Genomic DNA, 15,666 nt, shown 5'->3' with positions numbered 1-15,666 from the left:
AAATATAGTAACAAATGAGATCTTTAGCATGTTGGCTATGTTAAGGGTAAAATATTAAATTTCATTCTGGGCACGTCATATTTAACCCCATTTACTTTTGACAGTAATAGCACAAATAAAATTCTGATGGAATGGGCAGTATTAACAGGCTTTTCACATGCCACTAATTTTTACAATTACAGACAGTTAATACATGCCTCCAAACAGTTCAGAACAATAGTCCTGTAGGACACAAAATACCAGCAAAGTCAATTCAGAAAACTAGACCCTGGACAGCCAACAGTGACTTAGGGGTACTAAAGTTCACAAACCCGGTACAAATTCGAGAGGTAGTGGTTATATGTGGTATCTTTGTTTCCTTTCCAGTATATGTGACCATTAAGGCATGAAGAATTTGAATGTCAAACATTTGTAATGCACTTTTACCCATGTTGTATCAGCACATCATGTTATAATGGGAAAATGTTCAGATTATCAAAAAAACAAAAAAAAAAACAAAAACAAAAAAAACATGTTATTTTGGCAAGACCACTACATTCCAAAGTGAAATATAAAGTATTTACTTAAAGGACCACTATAGGCACCCAGACCACTTCAGCTTAATGAAGTGATCTGGGTTCCAGGTCCCTCTAGTCTAGTTTTAACCCTGCAGCTAAAAAGCATAGCAGTTTCTCTGAAATTGCTATGTTTACACTGCAGGGTTAATCCAACGGAAGAACGAATGTAGGACAAATGGGAGAAAACCCAACAAAAAAATATTTAAGTTATCCAGTAGTGGAAAAATTAATCAAAGTAAAAGCCAATCATTAAGACTTTTAGACCATCCACGAAAGTTAGCAATGTAGTCAAAGGATGGAGCAGTCTCCAGTTGGAAATTTACATGGAGGAGGTGGGGGGATGGAGGGGGGTAAGGCAAAAGGCCTCAAATTAGCAATTGTCAAATATCCACTGGCTCTGAGCAAAGCGAGTCTCCAAAACGGTCCTCAAGGTACACCAACAATTCAGGAATTAAGCTTTTCCCAAATCTGTTCCAATGGAGATACTGACAAAATGTAACAACTGATGTGACTTCAGTACTGGGTTGGGTACCCCTGCTCAAGAGGAACAAATATTGAGTTTGCCTTTATTCATATCACAAAAAGATGAATCCTGTCTATGGGTGTTGTCCCTGTGAAGATACACTCAGTCTTGGAATTCTCCATATTGCTTCCATGGCCTGGGTTTTATCAATGTTTGCAGAAACTCAACTGTTTGTAATGCAGCATTTTTTTTGTTATATGAGAACTACAATAATAAAAAAAAAATATCAAAAGAGGATAATGACCAACTGAAGGGGAATACAAATTATAGTTTAGCAACAACAAAAACAAATGTGAGAAAGGCTGAACTTCATGGACGAATGTATCTTTTCAGCTACGTAACTATATAACTAACTGACTGCAAATAATTTCCATTATATGGAATCAATATCTGCAACCCATAAACATGACCAGATAATGGATATCGTCTCTGGTAATGCTATTAAAGGACCACTATAGGCACCCAGACCACTTCAGCTTTATGAAGTGGTCAGGGTGCCAGGTCCATCTAGGATTAACCCTTTCTGCTGTAAACATAGCAGTTTCAGAGAAACTGCTATGTTTACCTATGGGTTAATTCAGCCTCTAGAGGCTGTCTCATTGACAGCCGCTAGAGGCGCTTCCACGCTTCTCACTGTGATTTTCACAGTGAGAATACGCCAGCGTCCATAGGAAAGCATTGAGAATGCTTTCCTATGGACTGGCTGAATGCGCGCGCGGCTCTTGCCGCGCATGTGCATTCAGCAGATGATGCCGAAAAGGAGGAGTAGAGTTCCCCGCGCCGAGGGAGCCCTGCGCTGGAAAACAGGTCATATTTAACCCCTTCTACCCCCTAGAGCCCAGCGGGAGTGGGGCCCTGAGGGTGGGGGGGGGGACCTAGAGACCCTATAGTGCCAGGAAAACGAGTATGTTTTCCTGGCACTATAGTGGTCCTTTAAAGTATCATGACACAGACTCTGGGGTAATTCAAACTTTTCTTATTTTACTAGCATATGTAGTTAGATAGACTTTATTTTGACAATGTCAACTAAGAGGACATGTATAAAACACACAGAATGCAAATGTGTAAAAGGCCAAAAGTAATGGATACAATATTCATTGATGAAGCACTTACAGAGATGGTTATTAGGGGAAGTACAAAGCCTTATGAAACCTTCAGGTTGAGCTGCTAGTAGGGAGAGACCAGACAGAAAAAAAGCCTGTGTTCCTGCCTGCAAAATACTGTTTGCCCTCTGAAACATGCACTATTCTCTATATTCCTTAGTGAATCATTGCTATGGTGGGAGTATCGCACCTGTGGCACCAAAATATTTCCTTTGGGTGATTAGGGATGCTCCATATTGGTATTTTCTGCTGGAAGATTCACAGACTCCTAATATATTTTCACCTTGCATTCCCTCATGTAAGCCTTCTTTGCAAACCCCTTTGAAATTTTGGTTGTTGGGTGCTCCCCCTCCATGAATTATTCCTTCAAAGAATACTCTTGCATTCTTTCAAAGAAATACGTATTCATTTGGATTCAGGACAGATAACTGGTTTAAGAAGAATAGTAGTGTGATGGGAAGGCGCTTAGTGCTATAGAAAGGGTTACAAAATTAATTAACAGCCGCTGTAACACTTTGTGAGCACTCCAAACAGCCCACCTGCAATAAACAATGGTATCAAAACGCACTAAAGATTGTTTAGGTGATAATCCCTTCACAAAAAAAGTGAAAGTGCAGCACTTAAATATAAGAAGTGGGACTTACCCCTCACAAAAATATGTGTTTGATGAACAGAAAAACAAAAAGAAACAAAAAAAAACATATATATATATAGTGTGATATTGCAAGAATAGAGTGAGTATTTTGTCCTAAATAAATGGAAATTCAATCACATGGAGTAGAGCCTGGTTTGACTAGCAAAAAATGCTTTGGGTCACATGCAGGTCCTTATTTCTGAATGCTTCCCTTTCCATTACAATGGAACAGGTGAATCTTCATCTCATCTCTTCCGAAATGTTACAGATTATTTAGGAACTTTTTGACAAACTGTAAGCTAGTCATTCTGTTTTTGGAGTTTACAAGTAAGTAATATTACTGCATAATACTAGAAGATATAAACATACTTCAATGGGTACAGTCTTGAGACAACTGCAATGGATGCTTTTCACCAAAAATGCAATAATTGGCCAGTTATGCACAGTAAGCTTCAATGCTGTGCTACAAGAGGAGTATCTGAGTCAGCAGTCACTTCCAGGACCAGGGGCGGGCTGGGCCGGGGGGCAGGGAGGCAATTGCCCCCCAGGCCGCCCGAAATTATTTTAGGACCGGCCGCGGTGGGCCGGCCCTTTAAATGCTGCAGCCGCCGAGCGCTCTGTAAAGAGTGCTCAGACGGCTGCAGCTGCTTTTTCCTCCCTCCCCTCCCCTGTAGGTGGCCGAGCTGCACTCCGGTCCGCGGTCCCGGCCGGAGTGATGGGAAGGTGCACACAGAAACTCCTGTTCCGCGCGGAGTTTCTGTTTCCTGTACCCGGCCGGACTGAAAGGAAGGTGCACACTGAGCACCTTCCCATCACTCCGGCCGGGACCGCGGACCGGAGTGCAGCTCGGCCACCTACAGGGGAGGGGGTAAGAGTAAGAAGAGGGAGGGGGGAGAGTAAAAAGAAGGGAGGGAGAGTAAAAAGAGGGGAGGGGAGGGGGGAGAGTAAGAAGGGGGGAGAGTAAGAAGAGGGGGGGAGAGTAAGAAGAGGGGAGAGGGGAGAGTAAGAAGAGGGGGGGGAGAGAGTAAGAAGAGGGGGGGGAGAGAGTAAGAAGAGGGGGGAGAGAGTAAAAAGAGGGGGGAGAGAGTAAAAAGAGGGGAGGGGGAGAGTAAAAAGAGGGGAGGGGGAGAGTAAAAAGAGGGGAGGGGGAGAGTAAAAAGAGGGGAGGGGGAGAGTAAAAAGAGGGGAGGGGGAGAGTAAAAAGAGGGGAGGGGGGAGAGTAAAAAGAGGGATGGGGGAGAGTAAGAAGAGGGGAGGGGGAGAGTAAAAAGAGGGGAGGGGGAGAGTAAGAAGAGGGGAGGGGGGAGAGTAAGAAGAGGGGAGGGGGAGAGTAAGAAGAGGGGAGGGGGGAGAGTAAGAAGAGGGGAGGGGGGAGAGTAAGAAGAGGGGAGGGGGGAGAGTAAAAATAGGGGAGGGGGAGAGTAAAAAGAGGGGAGGGGAGAGTAAGAAGAGGGGAGGGGAGAGTAAGAAGAGGGGAGGGGGGAGAGTAAGAAGAGTGGGGGACAGTAAGAAGAGTGGGGGACAGTAAGAAGAGGGGGAGAGTAAGAAGAGGGGAGGGGGAGAGTAAAAAGAGGGGAGGGGGGAGAGTAAAAAGAGGGGAGGGGGAGAGTAAGAAGAGGGGGGGACAGTAAGAAGAGGGGGGAGAGTAAGAAGGGGGGAGAGTAAGAAGAGGGGAGGGGGGAGAGTAAGAAGAGGGGGGAGAGTAAGAAGAGGGGAGGGGGAGAGTAAGAAGAGGGGAGGGGGGAGAGTAAGAAGAGGGGAGGGAGGGAGGAGAGTAAGAAGAGGGGAGGGGGAGAGGAAGAGGGGGGAGTAAGAAGAGGGGAGGGGGGAGGAAGAAGAGGGGAGGGGGAGGAAGAAGAGGGGAGGGGGGAGTAAGAAGAGGGGGGAGTAAGAGGGGAGGGGGAGTAAGGAGAGGGAGTAAGAAGAGGGGAGGGGGATAATAAGAGGGGGGGAGTAAGAAGAAGGGGGAAGTAAGAAGGAGGGGAGATAAGAAAAAGAGGGGGGTAAGAAGAAGAAGGGGGAGTAAGAAGAAGAAGGGGGAGTAAGAAGAAGAAGGGGGGAGTAAGAAGAAGAAGGGGGGAGTAAGAAGAAGAGGGGGGAGTCAGAAGAAGAGGGGGGAGTCAGAAGAAGAGGGGGGAGTCAGAAGAAGAGGGGGGAGTCAGAAGAAGAGGGGGGAGTCAGAAGAAGAGGGGGGAGTCAGAAGAAGAGGGGGGAGTCAGAAGAAGAGGGGGGAGTCAGAAGAAGAAGGAGGTGGTAAGAAGAAGAAGGAGGTGGTAAGAAGAAGAAGGAGGGGGTAAGAAGAAGAAGGAGGGGGTAAGAAGAAGAAGGAGGGGGTAAGAAGAAGAAGGAGGGGCTTAGAAGAAGAAGGAGGGGTAAGAAGAAGAAGAGGGGGTAAGAAGAAGTAGGAGGGTTAAGAAGAAGAAGGGGGGAGTAATAAGAAGAAGGGGGAAGTAAGAAGGAGGGGAGATAAGAAAAAGAGGGGGTAAGAAGAAGAAGGGGGAGTAAGAAGAAGAAGAGGGAGTAAGAAGAAGAGGGGGGAGTAAGAAGAAGAAGGAGGGGGTAAGAAGAAGAAGGAGGGGGTAAGAAGAATAAGAGGGGGTAAGAAGAAGAAGAGGGGGTAAGAAGAAGAAGAGGGGGTAAGAAGAAGTAGGAGGGTTAAGAAGAAGTAGGAGGGTTAAGAAGAAGACGGGGGGAGTAATAAGAAGAAGGGGGAGTAAGAAGAACACAGGGAGGAGGGGGTAAGAAGAACACAGGGAGGGTGGAGGGGGGATGAGAAGAGCACAGGGAGGGTGGGTGAGTGTGAGAAGAGACTGCTAGGGGAGGGTGGGGGAGAGGAGAGACCACTAAGGGGCAGGGGAGAGCTCTAAGGGACAGAAGGGACAGCTCTATAGGACAGGGGGCAAGACAGGGAGCTCTTTAACACTACGCGCGCGCGCACACACACACACACACACACAATGCACCCCTATACATACACAGAAACACACAATGCATCCCTATACATACACAGAAACACACAATGCATCCCTATACATACACAGAAACACACAATGCATCCCTATACATACACAGAAACAGAACATGCTTCCCTTACACACAGAGAAACACACAATGCATCCATTACACACACACACACACACACACACAATGCAACCCTTACACACAAAGACAATGCATAATTTGCACACATACACAGAAACATACAATGCAAACCCTTACACACACATGCAAACACACACACTGTTTTTCTTACATACACACAGAAACACAATGCATCTCTTACACTCAATGCACACACATACAGACACACACCTTGCATCCCTTATGCATACAAACACAGATTCACACAATGCATCCCTCACACACAACCAGAAACACATAATACATCCCTTATACACAAATACACACTGCTTCCACTACACACAAACACACTGCATCACCTGCACAAACTGGTATCCCTATACACTACATACCATAAGCACACATATGAGATAACACATCCCCTACACACTCCACTCCCTGTGAGCGAGCTCATGGGTGGGTGGAACATATAAGTGGACTTATGAGTGGGCCTTTTGGGCATACTCACCATCAGGCACTGGGGCCCAGACCTTGAGCTGTGTAAGAGGCCCCCAAAAAATGGAGCTGCTTCCAATTCTCCCAGAACGTTGAATTTTGTGACCACAGTTGCAAACAGCCTCCAGAGGTCCTGTTCTACACCAGACCAGTGGAGCCAAACTGCAGCCCATCATCATCCTCATCTAATTGTAAGTAGGCAATCTAGTACATTATTAGTGACACTAATCTATAATTTACCTCACATTAAAGGGACACTATAGCTTAATGAAGTGGTTCTGGTGTCTATAGCTGATCCCTGCAGGCTTTTTAATGTAAACACACACTGTGTGCAGCACTGGCGTTAGTTCATATGGCAGGTCATATGGGTGGGGCATTGTGATGTCACATGGGGGGGGGCGGCAAATTTATATTTTGGCTAGGGATATTTTGGATCCTGGGCAGGTGCACCAGTCTACTGGTGACCCACAGGAGGGGAGTGCACTGCACTCTCCTCCTGCCCAGACCCATCTTGACCGCAGTGCAAGTGCCCTCTGCCCCTAATTTACAGTGGCTCACACTCACAACAAGCAGTGCCTAGAGCCCTTTGCAGAGACGGAAACAAAGAGGTTCTGCGGCAGCTGGCCGTCCTGCAAGCATTACATTAAACAGCTGTTCCCCATGCAGCCACAGATGGCGTTGTGCTGGGAGACTGTGATTACTCTTCACTTCCTCCCAGCCTACAGAGCAGCGCATGGGGGAGAGAGGAGGAGGCATGATTTAATCTTGAATAAATCCTCTAAGCAAACCTTTATAAATTTGGGGGGGATCAGCTCTGTTTCCACAGTTTATTGGTGTTTACTCTCATCTCTGTATTAATATTGAGGGATGTCTAAGTAGTAACATCAGTGTGTGTCAGCAGGGCCAGCCGTTTGGGTGGGCAAGCTGTGCGGTCACGCAGGGTGCCATGACAACAGAGGCGCCCGGCGGCCAACACAGCTCACAAGTTGGGTACACCAGCATATTTAATTTAAACGATTCGCTGGTGGTCCACTGGTGCGCACCAGCAGTAGGTGCAGTCAGATCATATCCTCTCCCTCGTGGTTCCGGCGCTCAGTTAGTGAGTCAGAGCACAGGCTCAGAGATTCTCAGCCTGTGCTCTGACAACATTGAAAGTCAGAGCCGTGAAGGAGCGGGTATGGCAAAGAGCTACTGATTAGCATAACATCAATATCCGTTATAAAACCAGAAAAAGGTGGGCATGGATGGTGAACTGATTTGGTGGCGCAATGGGCCACTTGACTGGTTTTGCCCCCCAGGCCTAAGGCTGCCAGCCCTCCCCTGTCCAGGACTTTCAATTAGAGTGAGCTTTCCAATAATATGGACTACTAATTCAGGAATTGTGTGTTTCTTCATAAAGTCTATGGTAGAAAAATGACCCAACGACTATTTCTCCAATTGATTGTGACCCTTTAATGGTGGGATGATGTATAGAAAGAGCAATTCCAATTCCAAAAAAAATCTATGAGCTTACATTTTTACATCTTTTTTGTCTATGGTAGTGGCCACTTGCATACTGGGGCCACATTGCTCTCTCTGGTGCAAGGGGAATGCATGGGCGGGTGGAGGCCTAATGCTGGGAGGTTTTTCCCTGCTCTTTCCTTCATTTTCTCTTTCATACTTTTCCCCTTCTTGGTCGGTCCCTTTTCGTATTTAAATTTTGTTCGGCTAAATGGTTGTATTGTTATATAATGTATACATTTCAACAACCGTATTACACAGCATTGGTGTGTAGACACTCCGAAAATCAGATGTAAAGTCAAGGTTCTGACAATACTCTGACAGCTGTATACATTCTGTGTCCTTACTAAGGGAATGATTGTGTTTACATTATCTGCTGTAACCTTATGATTGCACTTCTATGAATGACATGTCCTTATGCTGTAATTTCAACAAAACTTTTCAAATTAAAAAAGAAAGCTGCAATTCCAGTACAGTTTGCAAATTGTGGGTGTAAATATTCTCAAATTAAAGTGAACAACCTGCATCCTATTATCTTACGTACGGTTTTATTTTAAATACATGGTCCTGGAGCATAGAGCAACATGCATTGTACGTAATATTGATGATGATAATAGCAGATCATACAAATAAACATGTTACTCATGTTTAATGTCGGCTCCATATTATGTAGTCATTACAGGTTACAGCAATATTTAGATGCAATGTATTATTTATTTCAACCATCCACTGCTAATGACAGTGTTACCAATGTGGAGTCTTTGCAGAGCATACAAAGATATCAATTATGAGCTATTTGTGTGACAGACTGACAGAATTACATTCATCATAGAAGAACAGCTTCAGAATACTGAAAGCACTATAACACAGGAAAATAACACACTATATCTCCTCTGGTTTCCCGGTAGATTGCAGGCGGGTTTCTGCCAACAAAAAATACTTTAATTTAAGGGAAATGTGAATTGAACCATTCATTGGCTGCTATTGAGGGACACTAAAAATACAGCCCCCTATGACATGCAAAAGTTGCAGTTTGCACATGTCTATGGAAAACATATATATTTATTTTATGAAGGAGTTTGATAGTTAACTGTCAGTGTAGCAATGACACTATATCAGCTCCCCTGCTCACTTCGATTCATTGTGGCATATAATGTAAAAAAGATAAAGTACCGCCATAAACAGATAAAGTATGCATACAGATGCCTTGAACATATTTTCCCTTACAGGAACAACATAATTAACCACATGGCACACTGCTGATGTGAACGGGATTAAGCAGCAAAGCAAACTCTTGCTGGGGATTTTTCAAATCAGTAATTGTTCAGAGAGTGAGCCAGAGTTAGTGCTTGATTGGTAGCTGGTTATCCTAATTACAGAGTCAGCTTGATACAAATTCCAGATGAGCACAAAACGCAACTAAAAGTGAGAGCACAAATTATGTACAGAAACATATTACTTGTGATTACATTCAGCTTTCTTAGACGGCTACAGGTTTGTTTTTTTCCTTAACATTTTTTATTTATGAACTTATGTTCCTCTACAAAATTTTTTCTTTCAAGTCAACCTTTATGTTGTGTTCCTTCATCTTTGGCATTTAGAAATTTAAAAGTAGCAACTTTCCTTTTTGAATAGGTTTTGAATTGTTCCAAAACAATGGGCAACTTTTATTGGACCCAAGAACCACACAACGTTTCGACCCCTTAGGGCCTTTATCAAGCTAGTGAACACATCTCTCAACAAACAATATATAGGTACACAAAATAATCAAATAAGTGATAAAAAGTGTGAATTATTACAATCAATCATATAATCAATCAATAATCGTTAAACAGTTGTCAAACACAATCATCTCTCCAATCAATGTTCCACTTACTAAGGGTGTCATATATCCCAGGATTAACAAGCCAATAAATTACTAAATTCTTAAATTATTCAATTAATGAGATACTTTCATTTAATGGCATACAAGGGCTAGGTAGTTTTAATAGATTAAATAGCCCAAAATAAAGTTACCTGTATGTCCGGTCCGGATGCAGGGTATTAATCACATGACCGTATCTGATGTGCAGGGCATGACCAATGACGCGGATCATGTGATCAAGTCTGCAGAATAATCACTAGTGCGCATGCGTACCATCGCGCATGCGCAATATAATAGCCCAATATATAGGCAAAAAATAAGACCCGGGACACACAGGAAGAGTAATAACTGCGCATGCACAACTAAATGCATGCGCAGACAACCTACTCCAGTCCGGTGGGGACGCCCACTCAGACGGACTAAGAGGAAAGCCAAATATGGCTAACTAAAGTTAACACTTAAAAGGATTATAAACATTTTAATTTACGAGTTTAAGAGTGAGTGGGACAATCAAGACCCACATGTAATGAGGTTTGCAGCCAACATGACACTGACAAGTGTAGCTTATCAAAATAAAAGCCTCAAGTAAATAACCTCTCACGTGAAGGTATTCGGTAAGGCCCTGTATGGCAGTCCTGGAAAATGATGTGCCATGAAGGGATTAGAGAAACATAGAAACATAGAATGTGACGGCAGATAAGAACCATTCGGCCCATCTAGTCTGCCCAATTTTCTAAATTTTCCCTGGCCTTATCTTATATAGTTAGGATAGCCTTATGCCTATCCCACGCATGCTTAAACTTCCTCACTGTGTTAACCTCTACCACTTCAGCTGGAAGGCTATTCCATGCATCCACTACCCTCTCAGTAAAGTAATACTTCCTGATATTATTTTTAAACCTTTGTCCCTCTAAAATGTTGTCAGGGAATATTGTTACTTTTAAAGTCTGCATTTTGAAGAACTTTGTGTGCCCGGTCTCTTTATGTATTGTTACAATATAGGAACCCACATCACTTTATCTCAATGTGCCTTCAATGTAAAAACATTGTAGTTCTCCAGTTTAAATGACTCTAGTAAATAATAATAAAGTAAAGGTACCTTCATATTGCTATGGTTTCCAAGTACATCCTAAGGATGTTACTCTGGCCCATCATCCATGGGATGTTACTATTACCCAATTTAATGGTACTCATTTTTCTACCTCAGAAGGATGAAGGGCTAGTCAACCCTGCCTGGATTTGAACCTGCAACCACCAAGGGTTGAACAGATTCTATTGATGATGCATTAGACCACTGAGCTATCTTACCAGCTAAATTGGATCATTGGTGCTGTCCAATATTTCCTTCAATCAGACCTGGCACATCAACCAAAACAGTTATATAGGAAGTCAGATGCTTAAAAACGGCAAGAGAGTTGGCACAGTTAATAAAGGGCACCCGTACCTGCAGAGGTTTGTGGGACATCCATCTTATTGATACAGAAAGTGGTTTGCCTGGAAACCTACTTCTAGCTCCTCTTTAATGATGGCCTGGGAGTTTTTTTTACTACAGTATTTGTGTCACAGGCTTACTGCAATCATTACAATTATATTCGTTTTAGTTATAAGGTACTTGCTAACTCATCATAGCACTCATCCAAGTTCTAACAGAGACTATATGGCTTTGATTTAAAAAGAACATTTAATCAATTACAGCTGAATGTATTATGTGTCCCATCTGACACCTTACTTGGTATAATCTCCAATGATCCTCACATTCTATAGTAATATGCAACTCAATCAGTCCAAGCTGTTATCTCCACATGCTTTCACTCCATACTAATATTGAACGGATTGTCCTAAAACTTGCTCTGGACTACAGTCAGCATTATAGTTGCAAGAGCATTATGGAAAATGTCCAGAACCCTGCGAGTGCTGAAACTGTTCTTCTCTGCTATAGGAGTAGCTGCAACATACTTGCATTGATATTGACATTTTTTTACTAGAGGAAAAAGAATACTTGGCAAAACACTAGATTTCTATTTGAAAATCAATCCTGAAATAAATCGAACTCCTCGCTCATCTTAATAAGACCCTTTTATAATTGCGGTCTCTTTTCTAACCAGATCTATTCCCAGAAACACCCCTTACGAGAACAAGTGTATTAATTAGTCTTCTTTTAATTATATAATATTACCCTATATAATCTGAGGCATAATTAGGAGAATAACACTGCCTGAACAACCTTGCCTTCTTTCTGTGGGAAAATTGATCAGCAGCTACCAACCACCAAAGGGAGTATATTTTTGGCGTATATCGGAACTATTTTAAACTATTCATCACAGTCTATATTCTACATGATGCTGCTAATACATAGTCTGTTATCCATGGAGGACTGGATTGGATGTACTTAGGTTTTCGTTTTGACGGATCCAGCTGCTCTGACATCAGATAAGCTTCTTCAATATACTGCAAATGAATCAACAACTTGATCCATCTTTGGAAACCAAGACAAGCGGCCAGGCTCTCTTCACCAACAATAGAATTGATTTGCTAACCATACAGATTATTACGTATATATCTGCAATCACAATATAAGTTTGCTGCAGTTGGTTAACAATTGCTGATAAAAACAGAACACACTGCAAATCACACTTGCAAGATATAGTACAACAATGTTCTGAATACAGATGCTATACCAGGTAGTAAATACCAGTAAATTGTGCTATACCAGGTAGCTATACCAGTAAATTGTGACTGCACTGCAGAAGCTCAGTTTGTCTGCTGATACTAATAAATGTACAATGTCAATGGCTGTGATAGAAACTTGCGGATGTATTAAAATGTTTTTAAAATAAATTATTAAAAGGTCTGTTGTAAGTCTAATCTACAGTATACAGTACTGGAGGGTATCACGTATTAGGACATCTAAACAAAGTGAAGAAGTTTACGTCTTTCTTGTTGTCTTTCCATAAAAGGTCAACAGAACAACTGTCAGTGTTACACATTACTGGTTGAGAAACTCGTACAAGCTTTTTTGTTCTTTTTTATTTTGACTCAAAGTCAAAGCACATTACAAAGAAAAAAACACTATAATGATCCTGGATGGCGACTGAAATAACTCTAAACACTGCTGCGTAAATCCCGGATATTAGCAGTTATCTACATTAACCAATTTTAAAAAGGGCAACATGTCAAAACATAGCCCTTTAACCCCTTAAGGACACATGACATGTGTGACATGTCATGATTCCCTTTTATTCCAGAAGTTTGGTCCTTAAGGGGTTAAAGCACTGCAGCTGAATTAATTTTATTTGTGCTTTTCTTTTTTTTTCTATGTAGCAACTGGCTAGCAAGTGCTTGCTATTTGCCACATAATTAACTCCATTCAAAAACCAAGGGTTTTTAACCATTTTCACTGCTACTGGCAAATCATTCGCATTTCCTTTTTAATCCTGGGTCTGGATTTAGTTAAGCCGAATTTAAGTCAGTCTCCAATCTAAGGAGCACAGGGCCGGATTAACATAGGGGCTGAGGGAGCATTTTTTTTTGTTCTCTTCACATGCTCTTGCTTAAGTATGGAAACTTAAAAGGGATGTAGGGGAACAAAACTTGTGTGGACTGGCTGACAATGGCATTAGTTATGGTAAAGAAGACTTTGCGCACTATGCGAATGCTCTTGCTGCTTCAGTTTCTCTAACACTGTGGCATGTTCCCTTTCTTCTACACTCACTACATACACTCTCTCGGTATAGACCGTAGAAAAGGAGCTTCTGCCTGCTAGGAAGGAGGTTAGGAGAGGAGTGGACCAGCGAGTGCAAGGGGACAGTTCTTAGAAAGCGCAGAGCTAGCACATCATTAGATGCATGTATGCCAAGCCCAAGGTGCTGTCTGCATAGTATGCCCTTGGTTGGTCATCCTGCATGATTTGCAGGCAGCCTGACATGCATTCATGCCAGGCTGGCATTCCAATTCTTTGAGCAGACATACCCCCTTTTTGGGCATGTTCACCCCTTTGGGAGGTTTTGGTTACGTGATTTGCATCAGTGGCCCACGGCCCACCCTTTTACCCTGCCCACCGACATTCTGCTTTACCGTACACTGCTGTTAGAGGGTATGGATTTACTTGAAAGATGAAAGTGAGAGATTAGCATAGGGCATGTGTTTTCTGATAGCTTTATCCTGTGAGTTTCCCTCCAGCACGACCTCTGTCAGATAAATGACGCTAGAGATGTATGACTCTTTTAGTGTTTTCTGTCCATACGATTCTATAATTAGGCTTATCATAATTGTCAGCACCAGGCCCAATGGGCTCTTAATCTGGTTCTGGCTAGACAGTTTCTTCACTACAGAGTATATATGCATCTCTATATTGCACTGAAGTCCTCAACATGCTACACCCATCGGAGTAATTACCTGTTGGACTCTCTAAACACCACACCTCACTTGGTGAGATCTAACTATTGCTACATACCGGGCCGGCGCTTCCTATAAGGCGAACTAGGCAGCCGCTTAGGGCGACATATAGGAGTGGGCGCCCTGCGCCGCCATCGCCGGCCCTTTAAATGTTGCAGCCGCCTGAGCGCTCTATAGAGAGCGCTCAGGCGGCTGCCGCACTGCCTCACCTCCCCTGTAGCGTGGTCGAGCTCCTCTCCGGTCTGCGACCCGGCCGGACTGACAGGAAGTGCACACTTAGTGTGCACTTCCTATCAGTCCGGCCGGGTACAGGAAACAGAATCTCCTGTACCGCGGACCGGAGAGGAGCTCGGCCACGCTACAGGAAGGGGAGGTGAGGTTAGGAGGAGAACTGGGGGAGGGGGAGGTTAGAAGAACTGGGGGGGGGGGTAAGAAGGAAACAAGGGAGGGGGGTAAGAAGAAGAGGGAAGGTGGGGGAGTAAGAAGGAAACAAGGGAGGGGGGAGTAAGAAGAAAACAAGGGAGGGGGGAGTAAGAAGAAAACAAGGGAGGGGGGAGTAAGAAGAAAACAAGTGGAGGGGGCTAAGAAGGGGGTAGGGGGAGTAAGAAGAAAGGGGAGAAGGGGAGGAGTAAGAAGAAAGGGGGAAGGGGAGGAGTAAGAAGAAAGGGGGAAGGGGAGGAGTAAGAAGAAGAGGGGAGGGGGGAGTAAGAAGAAGAGGGGAGGGGGGAGTAAGAAGAAGAGGGGAGGGGGGAGTAAGAAGAAGAGGGGAGGGGGGAGTAAGAAGAAGAGGGGAGGGGGGAGTAAGAAGAACACAGGGAGGGGGGAGTAAGAAGAACACAGGGAGGGGGGAATAAGAAGAACACAGGGAGGGGGGAGTAAGAAGAACACAGGGAGGGCGGCAAAAATCCTTGCACCGGCCCTGCAATCAGGACCTCCTCATAGAAATGCATTGTAGCAATGCATCTATATGAGTAATATTCAGCGTCTCCATGCAGAGCGTGGGGACGCTGAACGGCAGGGCTGCTTACTATGCAGCCCTGAGCCAGGAAGCCCCTCCAGTGGCCATCTGAGGAGTGGCCACTTGGAGGTGTCGCTAGGGAAAATGTTAACACTGCCTTTTCTCTGAAAAGGCAGTGTTTACATGAAAATGCCTGAAGGGAGCCATTAAATTCAGTAGAACAAATACATTAAGCTGTAGTTGTTCTGGTGACTATAGTGTCCCTTTAATATCTGGAAGTTTGTGTATCTTTCTAATTTCTAATTTTCTTACTTAGTTCCCTTTTTTGCAGAGGATTTAAAGCAGGGCTGTCCAACCTGCGGCCCCCCAGATGTTGCTGAACTACAACTCCCATGATTCCCTGGCTGTTTCATTGGGAGTTTTAGTTCAGCAACATCTGGGGGGCCGCAGGTTGGACAGCCCTGATTTAAAGCATTTACAAACCAACTGTGCACATATGTAACTTTAGGGACTGAAAGATTTTGGCTCATATTGGCTTTTTTCCCCATAGACTCTG

At 43.8% G+C, this 15,666-nt stretch overlaps 1 protein-coding gene across 2 annotated transcripts in view; it reads right to left on the bottom strand.

The window, feature by feature from the left end:
- CAMKK1 (calcium/calmodulin dependent protein kinase kinase 1) overlaps positions 1-15,666 on the bottom strand; it is a 454,400-nt gene that overhangs the window by 234,301 nt on the left and 204,433 nt on the right. The window lies entirely within an intron of this gene.

Source organism: Pelobates fuscus, chromosome 1 (assembly GCF_036172605.1).
Source record: "Pelobates fuscus isolate aPelFus1 chromosome 1, aPelFus1.pri, whole genome shotgun sequence".
In the NCBI taxonomy this organism is placed as follows: Eukaryota; Metazoa; Chordata; class Amphibia; order Anura; family Pelobatidae; genus Pelobates; species Pelobates fuscus.
The sequence above is the reverse complement of the archived record's forward strand: the minus strand, read 5'-3'. Positions and strand labels throughout refer to the sequence as shown.